Consider the following 16854-nt stretch of genomic DNA (forward strand, 5'->3'; position numbering starts at 1 on the left):
TCTGGGTCAAGGAAATCTTTGTGCTAGCTTTAGTGTTATTAGTCTTTCAAATACAGGGTTAAAATCATGGTTTGATGGTGCACAGTGTGCTGGAAATGTTTGGGGTGGACTGAAATAGAATATCGCCTTCTGTTGTGGTAGTTGACAGTAGGTAGCCACCAAAGCTCCCTTAGGCTAAGGAAAATCACCTTCAGTGCCTCGGTTAAATCATACTTGGGTTTCATTTCACTATCATGCTCTCAAACAATCCCTTCTGCTCCTTTCTCTTTTGTGTTTTCATTTACATATAAAGTTGCAGTGAATTTATTGAGCTTGCACATGGTGTTTTTTACTCAAGCTGTGATTTATTACACGTTCTCATAGTTCTTTGTTCTAATTGTCTGCAGGGTACTTTTGCTTTTTTGCGTTTTCTCCCATTAATCCAAACCTTCTGCTTGGGTCGGTGTTTAAAATAACTATTTGGCCAGTGCCAGTATTTTATTTTTCTGGTTGTTTGTTTACTTTTTGGTATGCATTTCCCTTTTTCTTCATTATTCAAGTCCTTTAGGTCTCTGTCACAGTATTTTTTAGCATATTACCACTGCCTTTGGTAAATGTCATCCTGTTTGCAGATGGCTGACAGATTGGTGCATCGCCACTTGCTACAATAAAAGGTTTCCACGGAGCAATAACCATCTCAGAAAATGTCACGGCATACAAAATTGTGCAATTATAATTCTTTTCAGATACAATGACTCTTGAAGGAATAAAAACAGAAGGGAGTTTGGGGGTCGGACAGGCTGTTTATTATAATTAAAACTTCAATTTTCTTTTTCTTTTTAAATGGAACTCTGTAAGAAGCAGCGAACAAGTCTGAGGAGAAAAGAGCTGAGATTGGTTATCTTAATCCAGATGCTTTGCACTCATGTTTCCATGTCCATATGATACTCCACTGCCAATCCCATACGATCAAAACCATCATCTTGACTGAGATGCTAATTGTATTTGTCTTGAAGTCAAGCCATTGTCATGTTTCTGTGTTCCTTTGCTGATGTGAGGAGATAAATATTTAGGATGTCAGCAGGAGAGATTTTGGGATGAACTGTCAGGTCCATAAATAATGTGGCCTTTTGTATAATGAGAAGTGACTGTTTTTGTAAACTCGAGACCTTTTTTTTAATCACTTTGGACACATCTGCAGCCTGATTTATGTCTACACTCAAAAAAACCAACTGTAAACTGCCGTATGAAAGTTGTATTCTTAAACAATATTTGACGGTCCATTTCCCGTGCAGGAGTATTTATTTTGATTTCTGGAAATTACAGCGTTGGAAGTATTACTCACAGAATATTTTTTGTCTTGGCTCCTTCTCTGATGATTTTTGTAACACTTAAGATCCATGTACTGTAGGGAGTAAGTTATCGGTTGAAATGATACTGAACTTTTTATTTATCGGATGTTCATAAATATTAGTAATATGCATGGTAATATTCTGTCAAAACACATTAATTGCCTTTACTTTCATACTGTTCTGAAAAGCCTGTTGTGAGCCAAGAAACAATTCCAGGTATTATGTTTGTACATTAGATTAGGATCCCTCATGTGAGGAGTCGCACATCTATTCATTTGCATACATCGATATCTGCATTCAAACTGTAAATGTTGGCCAAGCATGAAGACGGAGGACTTACCCCTGATGTAGTTACACTGGAAGCCCTGACACATCCTGACACATTTGCTATTTTCCTCTGTTGCTGCTGTGTTTCCACATTGAAAATACGCTGCAAATGTAAAAGACAGCTTGACAGAATCATAAAATGGGAAGGAGGCGCAGACCTCCTTGTCCCTTACCGCTGACGGCCTCTACTAAGTGCTCATATACCCAGTCTCATTGCACCTTCATCTTCAGCTGCACATCTGTCAAGCTCTGTTGCATTGTTACAGTGCAATGTTGACACAACTGTCTACAAAGACTTTGTCTGTCCAGATACTTTCTAAAGTACTTAAAACTGCCTTTGTGGTCTCAGGGATCAGATTTTTGCTGTGATGACATGGATAGACATGCTGACTGACTCAGAAGATAAAAAAACAATATTGGCCGTGCTGTCACAGCTGGTAATCATTTGATTTGGTAATTTTATCAGCTCTCCGTGGAATGATTTCCCATGCAGGAAAAGGGTGGAGCAGGAATAAATGATGCTGCCGGCTGGTCAGATGAGGGTTAGCTGCGTGATTAGCTCTGTTCGTAAATTTGTGAACGCCTGACCACAGGAGGACAGAAAATGTCTGTAATAATGCCAAAAAGCTGCACTACACCTGCTGCCTTCGCTCCCCTTTCTTCGTTCCTTTACTTTCAAGCGAGTAGTGAATGATTTACCTTTTTTTTTTTTTGCTGTTGTTTTGTTTTAAATTATTTCCTTCTTGTGCATCCAGTGCATTCACACTCATTCATCTGCAATTCAGGGTCACTGGCTTGTAGGTAACAGCAGGACAAATGGCAAAGATTAATTGTCACTAAGTGAGTAACATTGGAAGTGTTTGGTTCTTTGCATTCCCGATCATCAAGATGACGCCGTTTCCCCTCATCAAAGGCTTATCCTGCCAAGAGTCTGATGTCAACTTCCCAGCAATGCAGTGAAAAATGAAATTATTCAGGGGTCATGATACGTTAGCTAGGTTTTGCTGAATTGGAACACGATGGACATACTGGAACAGGAACCAGTCACATTTGTTGTGATGAAGTTTGTCATGATTTGCTTTGGATGTTGTTAGTATCAAGATACAAAGAAGATGAATCCCCAGCACGCGGTGAAATTCTGTCTGACTCATAAGTGTTTTTGCTCTGGCGGCACAAAGCGCTTTCCAGTTTCTGGGTTTCAGTTTCATGATTTTGAACAAAGAACGATTTGATGTTCATACCAGCTGTCCCAATGTATTTTTTCATCAAAAGGCAGGCTTAAATCTTGTTTTGATTTGGGGCTTTTTTTAATCTTGGGGGTTATAAATGTAATATTTATTCAAACTAAACAGGTCTGAAACCTCAGTAAGTGATTTGAAACCCCAGGGATAGAAGTGACTTGAAAGAAAATTTTGCCTTAAAAGATTACGCAGCAGGTAGGCTACCTCAAACACTGACTTTGGATTCGTTTTGCAGCCACACAGTGTTTAGCCTCCGATTAAGTAGAGACCATAAAGGTTTAAAACTGTAGGTGAAAAAAAAAAAGTACAATGTTGTAAAATTCTGTAACCCACAAGTGTGATCTATACAATATGTACTATACTGTAGGCTTGAGAGCAGATGTAATAGTAAATGATCTCATTGGTGTCGGCACAAGAACGAACAAGAGAATAAAAAGGATTTATTGGGTAAGAGAAAGAACAAATCTGCTTTTTTTTAATCCAAAGCAACTCTGCACTTACCATTGTACATTTAAAAAAACACACGACTGTATAATAGGCACATCCACCAGTTCTAAGTACCAAGAGGTCTGCCCACTTTATCATTTACAACCTTTAAAAATCACTTAACCACTGCTTGATGATGATCCTCTTCTTTAGATCCTCTCAAGTGGGCATTAACAACTTAAAAGAGAGATTTATCAAATTATTCAGTCCTGTGACTGAACATGAGCCATAAACGATTTTTAATCACAGTTGATGACTCCTGTGTACCGACTATTCTGTTCTCTGTTCTCCTTTCTAATGGTTCCCATTACGGGATCAGCACTCTGAGTCCTCCTTTGTCTCCTGCTTCATGTCAGTAGGGCAGAAGCTGCCTGTATAATTCCCCTTAAGATTGCTTTTGATATTTGGCTTTGGCTCATTTTAAAGAAAGACCGGTGAACGAATAAAAGGAAATCACTGATAACCAAGCAATTTTACTGTTCCTCCATGATGTCAGTGACAAGTTTAGCTCATAGTTGGACTTAAGTTTATGGATATAGCGCACTGAAGTTTAATAGTCTTTCAAGTCAAGGCCAAACAATAAGGGGTTTGGGGCTGATACCAGTTACTCTGATGTATTTCATGCTGAGAGGGGTCTGGGTCTTGCCAACAGTTTTGAGGGAGGAAAAAAAAAAAAAAGACGTGCAGAGAAATAAGAGGGGGTTGGAATCGCTGTTGATGAATGTGTCTTGCCAGGAGCTGTGGTCTTTTTGACTCAGATTAGCTAGTAGATGCTTGGAGTCAAGGTTTGTGAACTGTGCCATCCATCCACAAGAGGGCACAGATGATGTTGCTGGATAGCCTCCTCCCCAAAAGTGTTTCTGCTGATAAGTCTAGTGGGTCGGAAACTCCATCTTAACCTTCAGTCTGGCTCAATTCATAATCTGTTTTTATATGTAGAGATGTTGTGGGTGGTTGGCTGTTGTTCTTTTTTCCTTTTAAATTGAGCTTTAGGAAATTGCAAACTTTTAAACAAATTTCAAGGGTCTAATACATCAAAAACAATTATTATACACAATAGATCATTTAATCGGTTATCAAAAAGGATCATTTGTGCCAAACAAATGTGAATTTTAACAAGGGAAATTATAAAGGACCGTTGGTACTTGCGATTCAGTGGTGTGAATTTGCAAAGACATTTCTTGGCGAGCTCTCAAAAGTTTGACACATCTACAATGTTTGGGTTTTTTTTTTGTTGTTTTTTTCCCTTCCTCAGGACAAGGCTTTGTGCTTCGCTGAACAGCCTATGATGCATTACTATGCAGTGATTATGATGATATCACCTATCCTTTAGTGCTGGATGTCAGATGTTGACACCGAAGACCGCAGGCTGGGCTTGATTTACAGGAGCATGTGGTCTGGGCTGCTGTTTGTCCTTGCAGTTGGTGTGCTATTACAAAGCCTTAGACTCTTTAGATGGGCCCATATGGTGAAGAAAGACATTCAAAGTTGTCTTCCTGTGGCTGGAGTTTGGTTTGGAGTGAAAAGTGGGAGTTATTTGTTCCAGGGAAGTGATTTTTTTTTTCTTTTCTAAACTGACTTGACATTTAAAACTGGCCTAACTGATGTCAAATACAATAATCTTTCTAGATGAAATTTGGGCTTGAATTTATAACATCAAACCATATTCTTAGCCATCATGTTTTTCATTAGAGTACATTGTTAAATTCTTTTGTCATCGTCGTGCCTTCTCCGTTCAGTGTTGTCAGTAATCTGAATTCAGTCCATGTTGTACTATTAGCCTCCTTGTCCCCATAAACCTAATTGATACCTAAGGCTAGCAGTGAAGTGTAAACAAACAGGCAGCTGCTGAGACAGCCATGTGTCTTGGATGGAGCAGCCACCCAGCCCATAATGTAGTGCAGTTTGAATTGTTCACTCCCTCTTCTGTGGCTGTCAGGGCAGAACTGAGGCGTGGATACGACCACATAAAAGAAATATTTGTCCAATCTGTCCAAGCAAACTCCCCAATTGAGAACTGAATTTTCCCATCGCTTTGCTCTGTGTCTGTGTGACATGTAATTGAAAGAGGAATAATGCTTTGAACTGAGCAGGAGGCAGCCTTTGAATTGGGGAAAAAACAGAAAAGGAAAAAACAGTTGTGAAGTGTAATGACCACTTACAAACTTTACACCTGTTCTGTGAAATTTCTGGCACATTTATTTAAATATTTTTAATCGGCACAAGCTTCTGTGTGTTTCTAAAGGTGCTTTTCCTTCTTAACAACGCAACTTTGCGTGGATCATACTCATTTAATTGAATTGAATGCACTTCATGAAAGTATCTTAAAGCCTTTGAAAAATAAGCTAGATCCTTATGTTTGGTCAATGATTACCATATGCTAATGTCAAATACATTCTCATTGCACCATAGTTTAAAGCTTGCTCTTTAAACAATCTGTTTCTCAAAATGCTGCGGTCCATAGATCTCTGCAATGTTTAGAAACTGTCAGAGCCTTCAAGTTTCCCAGACGGCTTTGCTACCAGTGTCACAAAGAGCCCGGAAGTCTTTTTCTGGTTGTGACTACGAAAGCGTTTATCTCTCAGTTCATGAGAGGGTGTTGGGTTTGCTGTCAAGAACTTTGATTCGTGTGTGTGTGTGGACTCCAGGAGTTTGCCAGTGTGAAGTGAAAAGAGTTGCCAGGGTGGTGAAAGCATGCTGTTTGCTCATGTCCTGACCTGCCGAATGGCTGAGGACACAGAATGGATTTTTCTTTGGTGGACTTTTCTTCTGACCTAGCCCCTCTGTGTTTGGAGAGACATGGAAACCCCAGCTGAAATGCACAGGCATTTTATTGAATGAGGGGAAGACTTAGGGCTTTCACCAAAGATAGTTTGAATAGGACGTAAGAGACGGGCAGTGAAAGCGGGGGGAGGTTGTTAGGATGAGGTCAGTATAAAGCGAATGATTCATGCTGTCATCATGTTGTTCTTCCACTAATGACTTTGGGTCAGAAAATACATTTTTGGTCAACTATGTGTCTAGAACATGTGGTAGAGTGATAGCAAATCGTGGTCTGCACCATAGTTGTCTGATGCAACTTGGGCGAGTCTGGGATTTGCCCTCTGAGGCAGTATCATAAAACTTCAAAGCCTGGACTTAAGAAATCATCTGGAATTGTTTCTCTACATGCTCTACATGCACTTCTGGAGCTGTGATACTGTGGAGATAGTCACAGAACAGCAGCACTTTTTTTTAAAAAATGGAAACGACATGCACTCAGGAATTGCATTCAAGAAACACACCTAAGGGCAACCTCATGGAAAGAGGAAATAGCTTCAGTTCAAGTCATTGCCTCATTTGCCCTTGGTTAAAATGAATTTAACATTTAAAGGAGCAGTCTGCAAATAATTCCTGTGCACCATGAACTTTTCTTCTAAGTAATTGAGTTCACAAAAGTCAGGATCTTATCCTATAATGAGGGTAAAATTGGCGTGGGGGTGGGTGGCATGGATCGCACATGGAACTGATACTTGCTAACAGGTGTAGCACAACCAGGGGTGAAAGGTCAGTGAAGTTTTAAAGGCAGTCCCAGCCTGGAATTGCTTCTGGTAATGCGCTACTTGGACAGAACGAGCAACTGACACAAGTCGGGTTGTTGGTCTTGATCAGGAGTCTCTTTGTGTTGTTGTTTGTGTTCTGATTTTGTCATGTTTATGTTTTATTTCTCCATTTATGGTTAAAATTGTAGTTAAATGCCTTTGAATACATGCAAGGATCACTATTTGATTGATATTTAAGTTAATATTTGTGTTTGGCAATCTGGTTTCCACTTATTTATCACAAACAGTGGAGCTAAAATGAAAAAACGAAACAATATTAAGTAACCCTCAGTCCAAATAACAGCAGCTGCTTCCTGATGTTTAGACAGGACTGACCTATGCATTGTGTTAACACTTAATCATGGGTTTGCCTGGAGTTTGAGGTAACTGGTGGGGGGTAATAATAGCTAGACTACCCACAAAACACATTGTGCAGATTCACAAAGCAAGCCAAGTATCATCAAAGTTCACAAATGCCTGAGACTTGAAACCTTAATGACCACCTCTTCCTTCATTTTTATCTTCCGCCCTCTTAACATTCTTTGCACGATACAGTTCGCTTGACAAGTGCTTGCATTCAGTTCAATATTCAAACTTTGCAAGCAAAGCAAAACAAGTGATCCAGAAACCAGTTTGACACAACATGACATTGCCCCATTGAAATGATTAAGATGTAAGACCAATGAATCCTTTAACAGGTGCTTTGGTCCTGCCTTAGGCAAACCCTGACTTTACTGTAATTGACACTGTTGAGTGTGGTAAAGAAATACATTGTCATTGGATAACAAAGGCTTTTGGAGATACAAATTATAACATTAAAAACCTGTTCCTACTTTTTCACCTTCTGAGAATACACCTATCAATTAAGCCAGTTAGCTAAATTGTAGGTTAATATGCAGCCCTGTAGGTGAGGGGCATGATTGAAGGATTTGGCTCGCAGTGAACTGTGAAAAGACCAAAAACATATTGCCTCTGTCTTTCTTCTTCTTTTCTTGAATTGCACCAGCATTTCTTATTCAAATCAAACCCGTTCATAATAGACTGATTGCAGCTTACAGCCAATCTTGAGTTTTATTGCTAGACAGAGGTTATTATACTCCTTGTGGATCTATTGAGAGCTTTTGAAGGACTCCTCAGGTACTGAAAGGTGTCCATTAGACATTTAATAAGAGGCTGTTGCATTCACAGCAGTTGCCACATTTCAAGAGGGTGCTAGGGAGTAAAGTTTGTCTGACCCCAAACAGTTGCCAGCTGTGTCTCTCATTGTTGTGATAGTGTTACAAGAAACCAACGTTGAGCTAAAATTAGGGTTACACATCAATACGAATTTAAATTCAGTATTTGAATTCTTTGGATTTCTACACATGCGCCCATCAAGTGACAAATAGATCAGCTGAACAAGTAAAGCTAAGAACAGACAGGCTTTTTTCAGAGCGTCCTTTCTTTAGTGTTTAGATTAAGAGTCAAGAATAAATGTTTGAATAGATCTAGAAAGACAACAAGGATCTAATCAAATCCTGAGCGAAAATTCTCCCTCTCCTGATTATAAAAATAAGCCAGAAATCAGCCAGTTGTCAGAGATATAATCACTGTAGTTCACTCAATATCTCCCCCATGGCTGCAATAACACATGTGGCTACAGATGTACGAAAGTAGTCTTTCTTGTTTAAGACGGTGCTACTTAAAACTCTATTTGACAGCGGAGGTGACCGAGGCTAGACGTTCATTAGGCATAGTGGAACAGAACTTTGTTTCAGTAGCACAGAGCGGGCATATTAACATCAGGTTAAACCAACATTAGGAATGGGAAGGGGCCAAGATCATTAGAGAGGGGGTGAGAGCACTATGCGGGGTCAGGTTACATGTTGTCAACCCCAGACCTGCCCTGAACCTGTCTGTCAGAGAGGCCGAGGGTAAGAGCAGAGTGAAGACGAGGAGGAAGAAAATTGACGAGTGAAACATTTTGACACGCAGGCTTAGCTCAATAGCTTCTATTCAGCCAGACTGTTTCCTGCTTTAGGCTTTACAGTAGGAGAGGCTAATCAGACCTGATGGTTGTATTGGAAGTGTTTCAAATCAGAAACAAGACTAAGAGAATAAGAAGCATACGTACTCTTATCTTTACACTGCCAGTGTCTTTTATTGGTCTTTTGAACTATTAAAAAGCTAACAAATTAGCAGATTAAGAAAAAGAACAATAAACCATTTCAAATATTTTTAATCACTTTATTTATCATGTTATGGTAATTTTCTTTTCTCTTCGCAAACACAAGTAAAAGAAAATGTCTTCTTCAGTGAGTTAGGAATATTTTATAGTTTTTTTTGTTTGTTTTGTTTTTTGTTTTTTGTTTGCCTGTCCCGTTTGGCTCTTTTGCCATCAGAATTGTTGTCTAAAGGCAAAGAAAGATGCCCAACGGATTTACTTTACCAAATTGACCATCCCAGCCTTGCCGTAATGGTCCATTTGATTCACCTTTTATTGTTTGTTTTATTTTCACTTACTGAATACGGGACAGACTTGACTGGGGGAAAGAAGGGGAGAAAGAAAGAGGGAAAGAGAAACAGCTGAGAAGAGGGACGGGGGAGAAGGGCAAAAAACAAAAACCAACAGAATGAGCAGAGAAAAAAAAGAAATAAAAAAAGCATATATCGATCACCTGGATCACCTGCTGAGAAAGGTGACCTCCTACACGCCAAAAAGGGTGTAGTTTGTGTGTGTGAGCACCCGTGTGTACACCTGTGAGCATGGACGCGCTTGTTTTTTTTTTTTTAAAGGTTCCTTCATGTAATGATCTGCTAGAGGGTGTGGGGGGGCCACAGCCCCGTCCTCCAGGGCATGAAGCAGGTATGGAGGAGATCAAAACTCCAGACATCCAGAGGCCCCCAGAACACAAGAGACCAAGGAAGACCAACAGAGGGGCAGCCGCGCCACTGTCCCAGAAAGAGCTGAGGAGAGTCCCAGATGAGGGCTCACTCAGCAGCCGCGGAGCAGAAGCCAGGGGGGGTTGCAGTGACGCGCCCGTGAGCTCCGCCGGCAGCCAGCCGTGCCTGAGTGACCGAGCCCCAGGCCGAGAGGCCGGGGGCACCCCGCCTCCGAAGTGGCCCGAGCGAGCCCCAGGCTCCAGGCCCCGATAAGCGGCTGCCAAGGAGTGAGCCGGTGTGTACCTGGACGCCCACCCCCGGACACAAAGAACCACCAACGCACCGACACCTGAGGGAGTCCGCCAACGGCAGGGGAAGTGGTGGTAGGGGGAGATAGGCCTCCAAACCTTGGAGGGCCTGAGATGTCCCCAGAGAGGTGGCGCCTGACACCCAACCTGACATATAGACACAGAAATACAGGCACACACATATACAAACATCCATTCCCACCCTCATGCTCTCATATGCACTTACTCCACACTCAACCAACGTGGAGACAGACATAAAGAGACGCTGTACACACGATCACACTCCCCAAGCGTACTCTACAAACCGGGTCTAGGTACCCTTACCCCTGGAGGGGGAACTGCACCCAGACCCAGGTGGTGTTACCCTTTTCCCTGCGGTGGGGGGAGGCAGACCGCCCCGACTCCGCAGCAGCAGGGAGGCCCCACACTCCAGACCGCAGTCGGACAGCCAACTCCTCCTCCTAGCCCCCCCGCTCCAGCAGGTCGCAGAGAACGGGGGTGAGAGAAGATTCCAAACCTCCCTCCACCCGCTCATTGTAGTGTTGATGCATGTGTGTTCTAAGGTGCATTTAAAACCCAGGAGGGCATGGAGCTACCTGCCAGAGAGCAGCAGGTAAGCGCATGGTCCCTCCTGCTAGCCCTCAATGTCTACGTGTATTTAACCTTGAGAGGTGGGCAACGACGCCAGGGGTGGGGTGTACACCCTGATGGTACTTTGATGGTAAAAAAAAAAAAAAAAAAAAAAAAAGGAATATTTTATAGTGATGATTTAACTTCACAGTATGTTACACACTGTATTTTTGCATTAACCACTTAAAGTGTGTTAATCTGAGGCATATAGGTGTATGCGCCGTGCTACAAGCGGAGTCCCAGTGCTCTAAGATTATAATTTCCACATATTCGGTCTCTGCATTTATTATGCGAACCCTCTGAACTGGAAGTATTATGTTAGTGATTTGTTACTTCACTCTCTATTCAGCGCAGGTTTGTCTGTGCCCCGGATGTAACATCCTGCAGGGAGGTATACCCGGCGCTGGGTCAAGCCCTAGTGGGACCAACAGGAGAGTCATTAGTTAGTGTGAGAAAGTTAAAACCGTGGAGAGTAGCAAAAATACGGGTGGAGCAACCCCCTCCACCCCACACTCTCCCACCATCCTCGTCTTCCACCAGCTGGCTAACAGATGGAAGGACCTGTTGGCCAAAAAAGTGAAGGGGAAAGATGGAAATCAGGGCAAGGAGGGGAGGGGGAGAAAAAAAGCAGTGACACATATATTGAATGATGAGCAAATTTATGAACGCTCAAATCAGAGCTTGTGAAGCAGTTACATCTCTTCCCCCTCAGTGTGGAGGATGTGCCAAGTGCATGTGTGTGTGTGTATAGAGGTGACATTTGGCTAGGGTCGCTGCTTGGGTTATGCAATGTTAGCATTTGGTGTGTTTGTTTATCGGGCTTGCAAAATGGAGGAAGTCAGATTGTGCGGGGGAAGGTGATGAGTACGTCCTCAGATGAGAGGGAGAGTGGGTAGCTGCACAACTTGCCGAGCTGACGGTTGTGCGTGTGTTTGCATTAGCGGTCAAGGAGCGCTGCAGTCAGAATGATCTCTGTCCTGCTGTTATTTACCTTTCACAGAGGAAACCAGTGGGTGTGGTGGGATCAACAGGGACTTGTCCTTCTAAATTTATACAAACACTGCCACCTCAGATCAACTGACTTCGCCCTGTTGTGCTACTGAAAATGATATTTTTAAGCTCTGTATGTGTTAATGAGTGCAAAACTTTTAAGATGTATGCACAGGTGGTTGCAAAGGAAAAAGAAGTGAACTCCCAGTTTAACTGCTTTTTCTGGTGGTCTTGGTTTCAGTAGATATATTGTATCTTTTTAATGGTGTATTTCTCAAAAACCTGTAATTCATTTCTAGATATTTCATATAGTATACTATAGTATAGTAAACTACAGTTTTTGAGAGCCAGCCTATTTCTATTTTAGTCATAATAAATTCTCCTTTATTTGACCACTTTTAAAAAAAATAAAATGACAAGTTTCAAACAGCTGAAAAAACACTTTTCTCACTAGTGTTGACAAAGATCGTGCACATGTTTCATCTACACTGTTAAAATAAACCTGCTGTCACTGATTGAGAGACCTCTAACACACGGCACGATTGGGTGTGTTTTCTTTTTGTAAACGTCTTGTGCCATAGAACTATAAATGGCCGCTGTTGTTATATGCCCCCTTACAGATTTGTGATCGGGTTTATATGGACTCATTTGAGATTTTAGGATTAGAGATATTACTACTGCTCGTACAGCTGGTTTCAATAGGGAAAAACTTGATGCTCCCTTTCGTATTGTCTTCAGTTAATAGGAGAAGGAAGGGATTTTTGGGGGGATGGAGTGCAGGTGGGGGGTCTTCCGTGTGAGCCACTGTCTCGCATCATAATTTATCACCATGCTCTGCTTATCTTTGTTGGACATTTCAAAGACATCTTGATGTGGAAAACCTTTCTTCTCTCAACTCAACTGAGTTTTCTTTCCCACAGCTCTCGAGATATTTGGCAGTCAGACTATCTCAGCAGGAGTGCACTGTATATGCTGTAGTATGGGTGAGGAGGTTTGCTTTGATTTGTCTGTTACTGGAGCCTGCAATGCCTTCTTGTAATGCAGTCCTGTCTGATCAGTTCCAGTAAGATACCAGGTTGGTGTGCTTTACTTTCAGTGTGTTAGTGTTTGATGATTCCTGGTCTAAGCTGTTTGGAAATAACTTTCAGGTCTATTGCAACTCTTATCAGTGACTTATTTTTACTGTTTTACTTCGTGAAATAATCTCCAAACATACATTTTGGACAATTTAGCCAATTCTAACAAGCTTGAAAGTTAATATTTATCATGACCACCTCTATTCTTCAAACCAGCCTAAACTATCTTAGGCAAGATTGTATAATTTCTTTAAGTAGTCTTCAGGAAGAGTTCTCCAGGCTTCTTGAAGGATATTCAAAGCTCTTCTTTGGGCGTTGGCTGCCTTTTGTTGTTTTCTGTCGAGATGATCCCACACAACGTCAATGATGTTGAGGTCTGGGCTCTGGGGAGACCAATCTATGATGATAGCAATGCACTGGCAGTGGGTTTGGGATCACGGTCATACTCTCTCCTGACCTCCTCCATACATATTGACAACTTAACCCATCCTATTTCTTAAGGATATGGCTTTCATATGCTGTTAAAAATTACTGACCTTGACCCTTAACTAACCAGATTCTACTTCCTCTGTGAACAGTTTTTCCTTTATTATCCATTTATTTAATTTACAGTGAGCTTTACAACAGTGTGAATGACAGTTCCTGTCATTACTGTATTTTTTCAAAGCCCTTGCTTCCTCTTTCCCACCATCTTCTCCTCCTCCTACCTTGTTCTCTGCTGCACCTCCTTTACAACCCACAGCTATAAAATGCTAATTTGGCAGCCTGTTGTCTTTGAGTTTGACCTGGCTTGGAGAGGTTAGGGGTAGGTGAGGCACAGATGCTCTCCAGTTCACTGACTGTGAGACAATGGTCGTCTCAAGACTTTCTCCGGGAATTTCCTGTTCTCCTCCATGTTTTATACAGAATCATATCCCTGTCACAGCGCTAACAGATCCTCTGCTGTTTCCAGCTTTAAGGGAATTAGTCTCAAAAAGCTAGACGTCACCTGGCTTCTCTGAAAATCAGACTGAATATAGCTCTGTCTTAAGGGCCACACTTTTCCGCATCTCTCTTTATTGCCGTCTGCTCTGAAGGACATTCTTGGAAAATTTAATAGTGTGAGAAACATGCTTGACTTGAAGTCCTGAATACCTCGTTGAACAACCAGGAATGTTTAAGTGAGCATGCCTTTATTCTCTGTAAAGCTTGGGCATAAAGATGGATGGCATCCTGTTGGGTTGATTGACCCACTCATGTGTGGCACTTGCATACCTTGTGTTAAATGTGTTATTTGTTTTTTGGTACTTTACAATGCACTCATTGGATTTATGTCTGTCTGAACAGTATTTTTGAAGTTAACCCCCAGAGAATGTGCTAAAGTAAACTGTTATGCTCCTATGCATCCTCAGGGAGTGCCCATAAACCCAAACTCCTCTCACAACTGAAATCCCTTGTCTCTTGTAGTGGAAATGTGAGTGGAAAATTGCAGGGCATTTGGTAAGCATTCAAGGGTTGTTTTTGTTAGGTGTTGAGTCTTTTATACTATGTTATTGACCTAGACTGTCTGCTAAGTTAGAGATTATAGATGGCTGTTGTTCATATGTTTGAGGCATAGCAAAGGTTCTTTCTGTGTTTTATGTGTTCATCATGTTTATCCATTCACAACTACATACTTTGTCTGTAGACCTATAAACTGTTTTAATTAGCTCAAGTGGTAAAAAGCTGTAGGTGAGAATGTGGAAAATACCTGAGTATTCTCAGCAGCCACAGTTTCACAAAACTGCTATTTGTGCTAATGTAGACAAGTTTAGTTTATAGTGCTAACATCCTTCATTGTGTGATTAGTCATAATGACCTGCCGATAAGATGTATTATGGGAGTACCTATTTGTGGTCCTTTTTTTTTTTTACAACAGCAACATAGGCAGCACCTCGATTATCTCACCTTTATAGACGTGAAAAAGAAAGACTCTATGAAGTCCTGTGAAAAACTAAGTACACCCTCATGATTCAGTGGCTTGTAGAGCCACCTTAAGCAGCAATAAATTAAGGTTTGCATGACTTTATCAGTCTTTCACATCATGTCAGTTGAGTTGAGGTCTGGACTTTGACTTGGCCACTGAAACACTTTTCTTGTTGCAGATTTGCTGATGTGGGATCATTTTTCTGTTGCACGACCTAGTTTTAGCCACGCTTTAGCGGCGGCCTCACATTTAGGAATTCATGTTCAGCTCAGTGACTGCAAGGTGACTAACAAGCTGCCAAACAAGCCCAAATCATCACCCCTCCACCACCGTATTTGACAGTTGGTATGAAGTGTTTGTGTTGATATTCTGTTCTTGGTTTCCACCAAATGTGGTGCCGTACATTACAGCCAGACATATTCCCTTTGGTCCAGAGGATATTGTTCTTGTGGTTTGTACAGATGCAACTTTGCAAACCTAAGACATGCTGCCCTGTTCTTTGTAGAGAGAAGTACCAAAACTGCTTTTACAGAGGTGGTCATGCTTGTTGATGATCGGTTAATCTGGTTGCTGCTTACCTCGTAATTCATATGGAACCAGTAAGAGTGCAAAGTTCTGTATAGAGTCCTGTGAAAAAGAACGTTTAGATACAGACAGAAAAGATGTGAAGGAGGGGAATGTTCTCGACCTGAAATTCATTAAATATTGGGTGCGTGCTCAAAGTACACCAAGTTCAAAAGAGGTATACTTGTGTGCATTCATGTGACTTGATTTATCCTGTCATTCTGTACAAAGGATAGCTCAGGACTGAACAAAGCATTCCTTTTCTGAAATCCGCCCCTGTTTACAGACTCTACAAACAAAAATATCCAGTTAGTCTTTCATATAAATTTGCTGTTCCCCAGAATTTTATGCTTTCATAAGTTAATAAACTTGGCTGAGGATGAACTCTAACTGTAGATAAGCACCAGCACATGATCCTGGTTTTCCTCAATGGAAAGCCTATTTTATAACAGTGAAAAAAATCCAGAGCCCAAGTGCTGTTATAATTCATCTGCAGACTTTGTTTTTACAACTTTATATATAGGGTTTCTGGTATTCATCTTCTGAATATACAGTGTACGACAAAGGCGAGTATACCCCTGTGCAATTTCACTTAAATGTCAAATGAAACAAAAAATCCAGCACTTTAAAATAAGGTGCTTTCCAAGTTGAAAACTGGGATATTTGCTTGTGGGTAAAATGAAAAATAAAAATAACAGTTTAGAAATGATTTGTTTGAAGGCTTTTATGAAGGTTAGACAATGGAAGGCTTAATCTCTCTGTATTGTGCCTTAGAGACAAGATGGTAATACCCTGCAATTACTAACTAGAATAGATTGATCTGTGGCTCAAGAGATGAAGTAGATTGTCGACTAATCAGAAGGTCAGTAGTTTGATCAGTGGTTCCTCCTCTAGCATGCATGTTCCACTATCCTTGGGGAAAATGCTGATGGCTGAATTGCATCTAATGCTAGTGTGTAAATGTTAGGTTTAAATCCTCTTTATATAAAAATGTGCTTTTTTGAATATGTAGTAAGAAAGTGGCTTGATTGCTCAAATAGATTAGAAAAGGCACTATACAAATAAGAGTCCAGTTATTTGCAGATATGTTTCCATTTCAGTTTAAAGTAATTTGTAAATATATATCCTCCACCATGCCAAAGGTTTTGCATCTTAGCTTTCCATTAACTATTTGCTCTATAAAATGCTGACTAATTAATATAAAGTTCCTGGAGGAGTTTTGTTTTAAAGATTAATATTTGTAGCATCTAACAGCCAAAAGACATTTTTCAGTACACATATATTTAAAAGGCAGAGTAAATGAGTGTTCTCATTTAGAAAGCTGCTAATATCAAATCTATTGTTGTCATCTGAAACCGTTTTTCACTTATTTTCTCTTAATCAAACGATTTATTATTCTAGTATGCATTTCACCACTACTTGCAACATTATCCTTTTTATGAAGTGCAACCATAGGACATCTGAAACTCTTAGCTTTCGGAAGCCTAAGGCTACTGGGACTCTTATGTGACAT

This window comes from Copadichromis virginalis, linkage group LG9, assembly GCF_057382275.1.
Source record: "Copadichromis virginalis isolate Kocher_CV1m ecotype Utaka linkage group LG9, C_Virginalis_male_GT1.1, whole genome shotgun sequence".
Lineage (NCBI taxonomy): Eukaryota > Metazoa > Chordata > Actinopteri > Cichliformes > Cichlidae > Copadichromis > Copadichromis virginalis.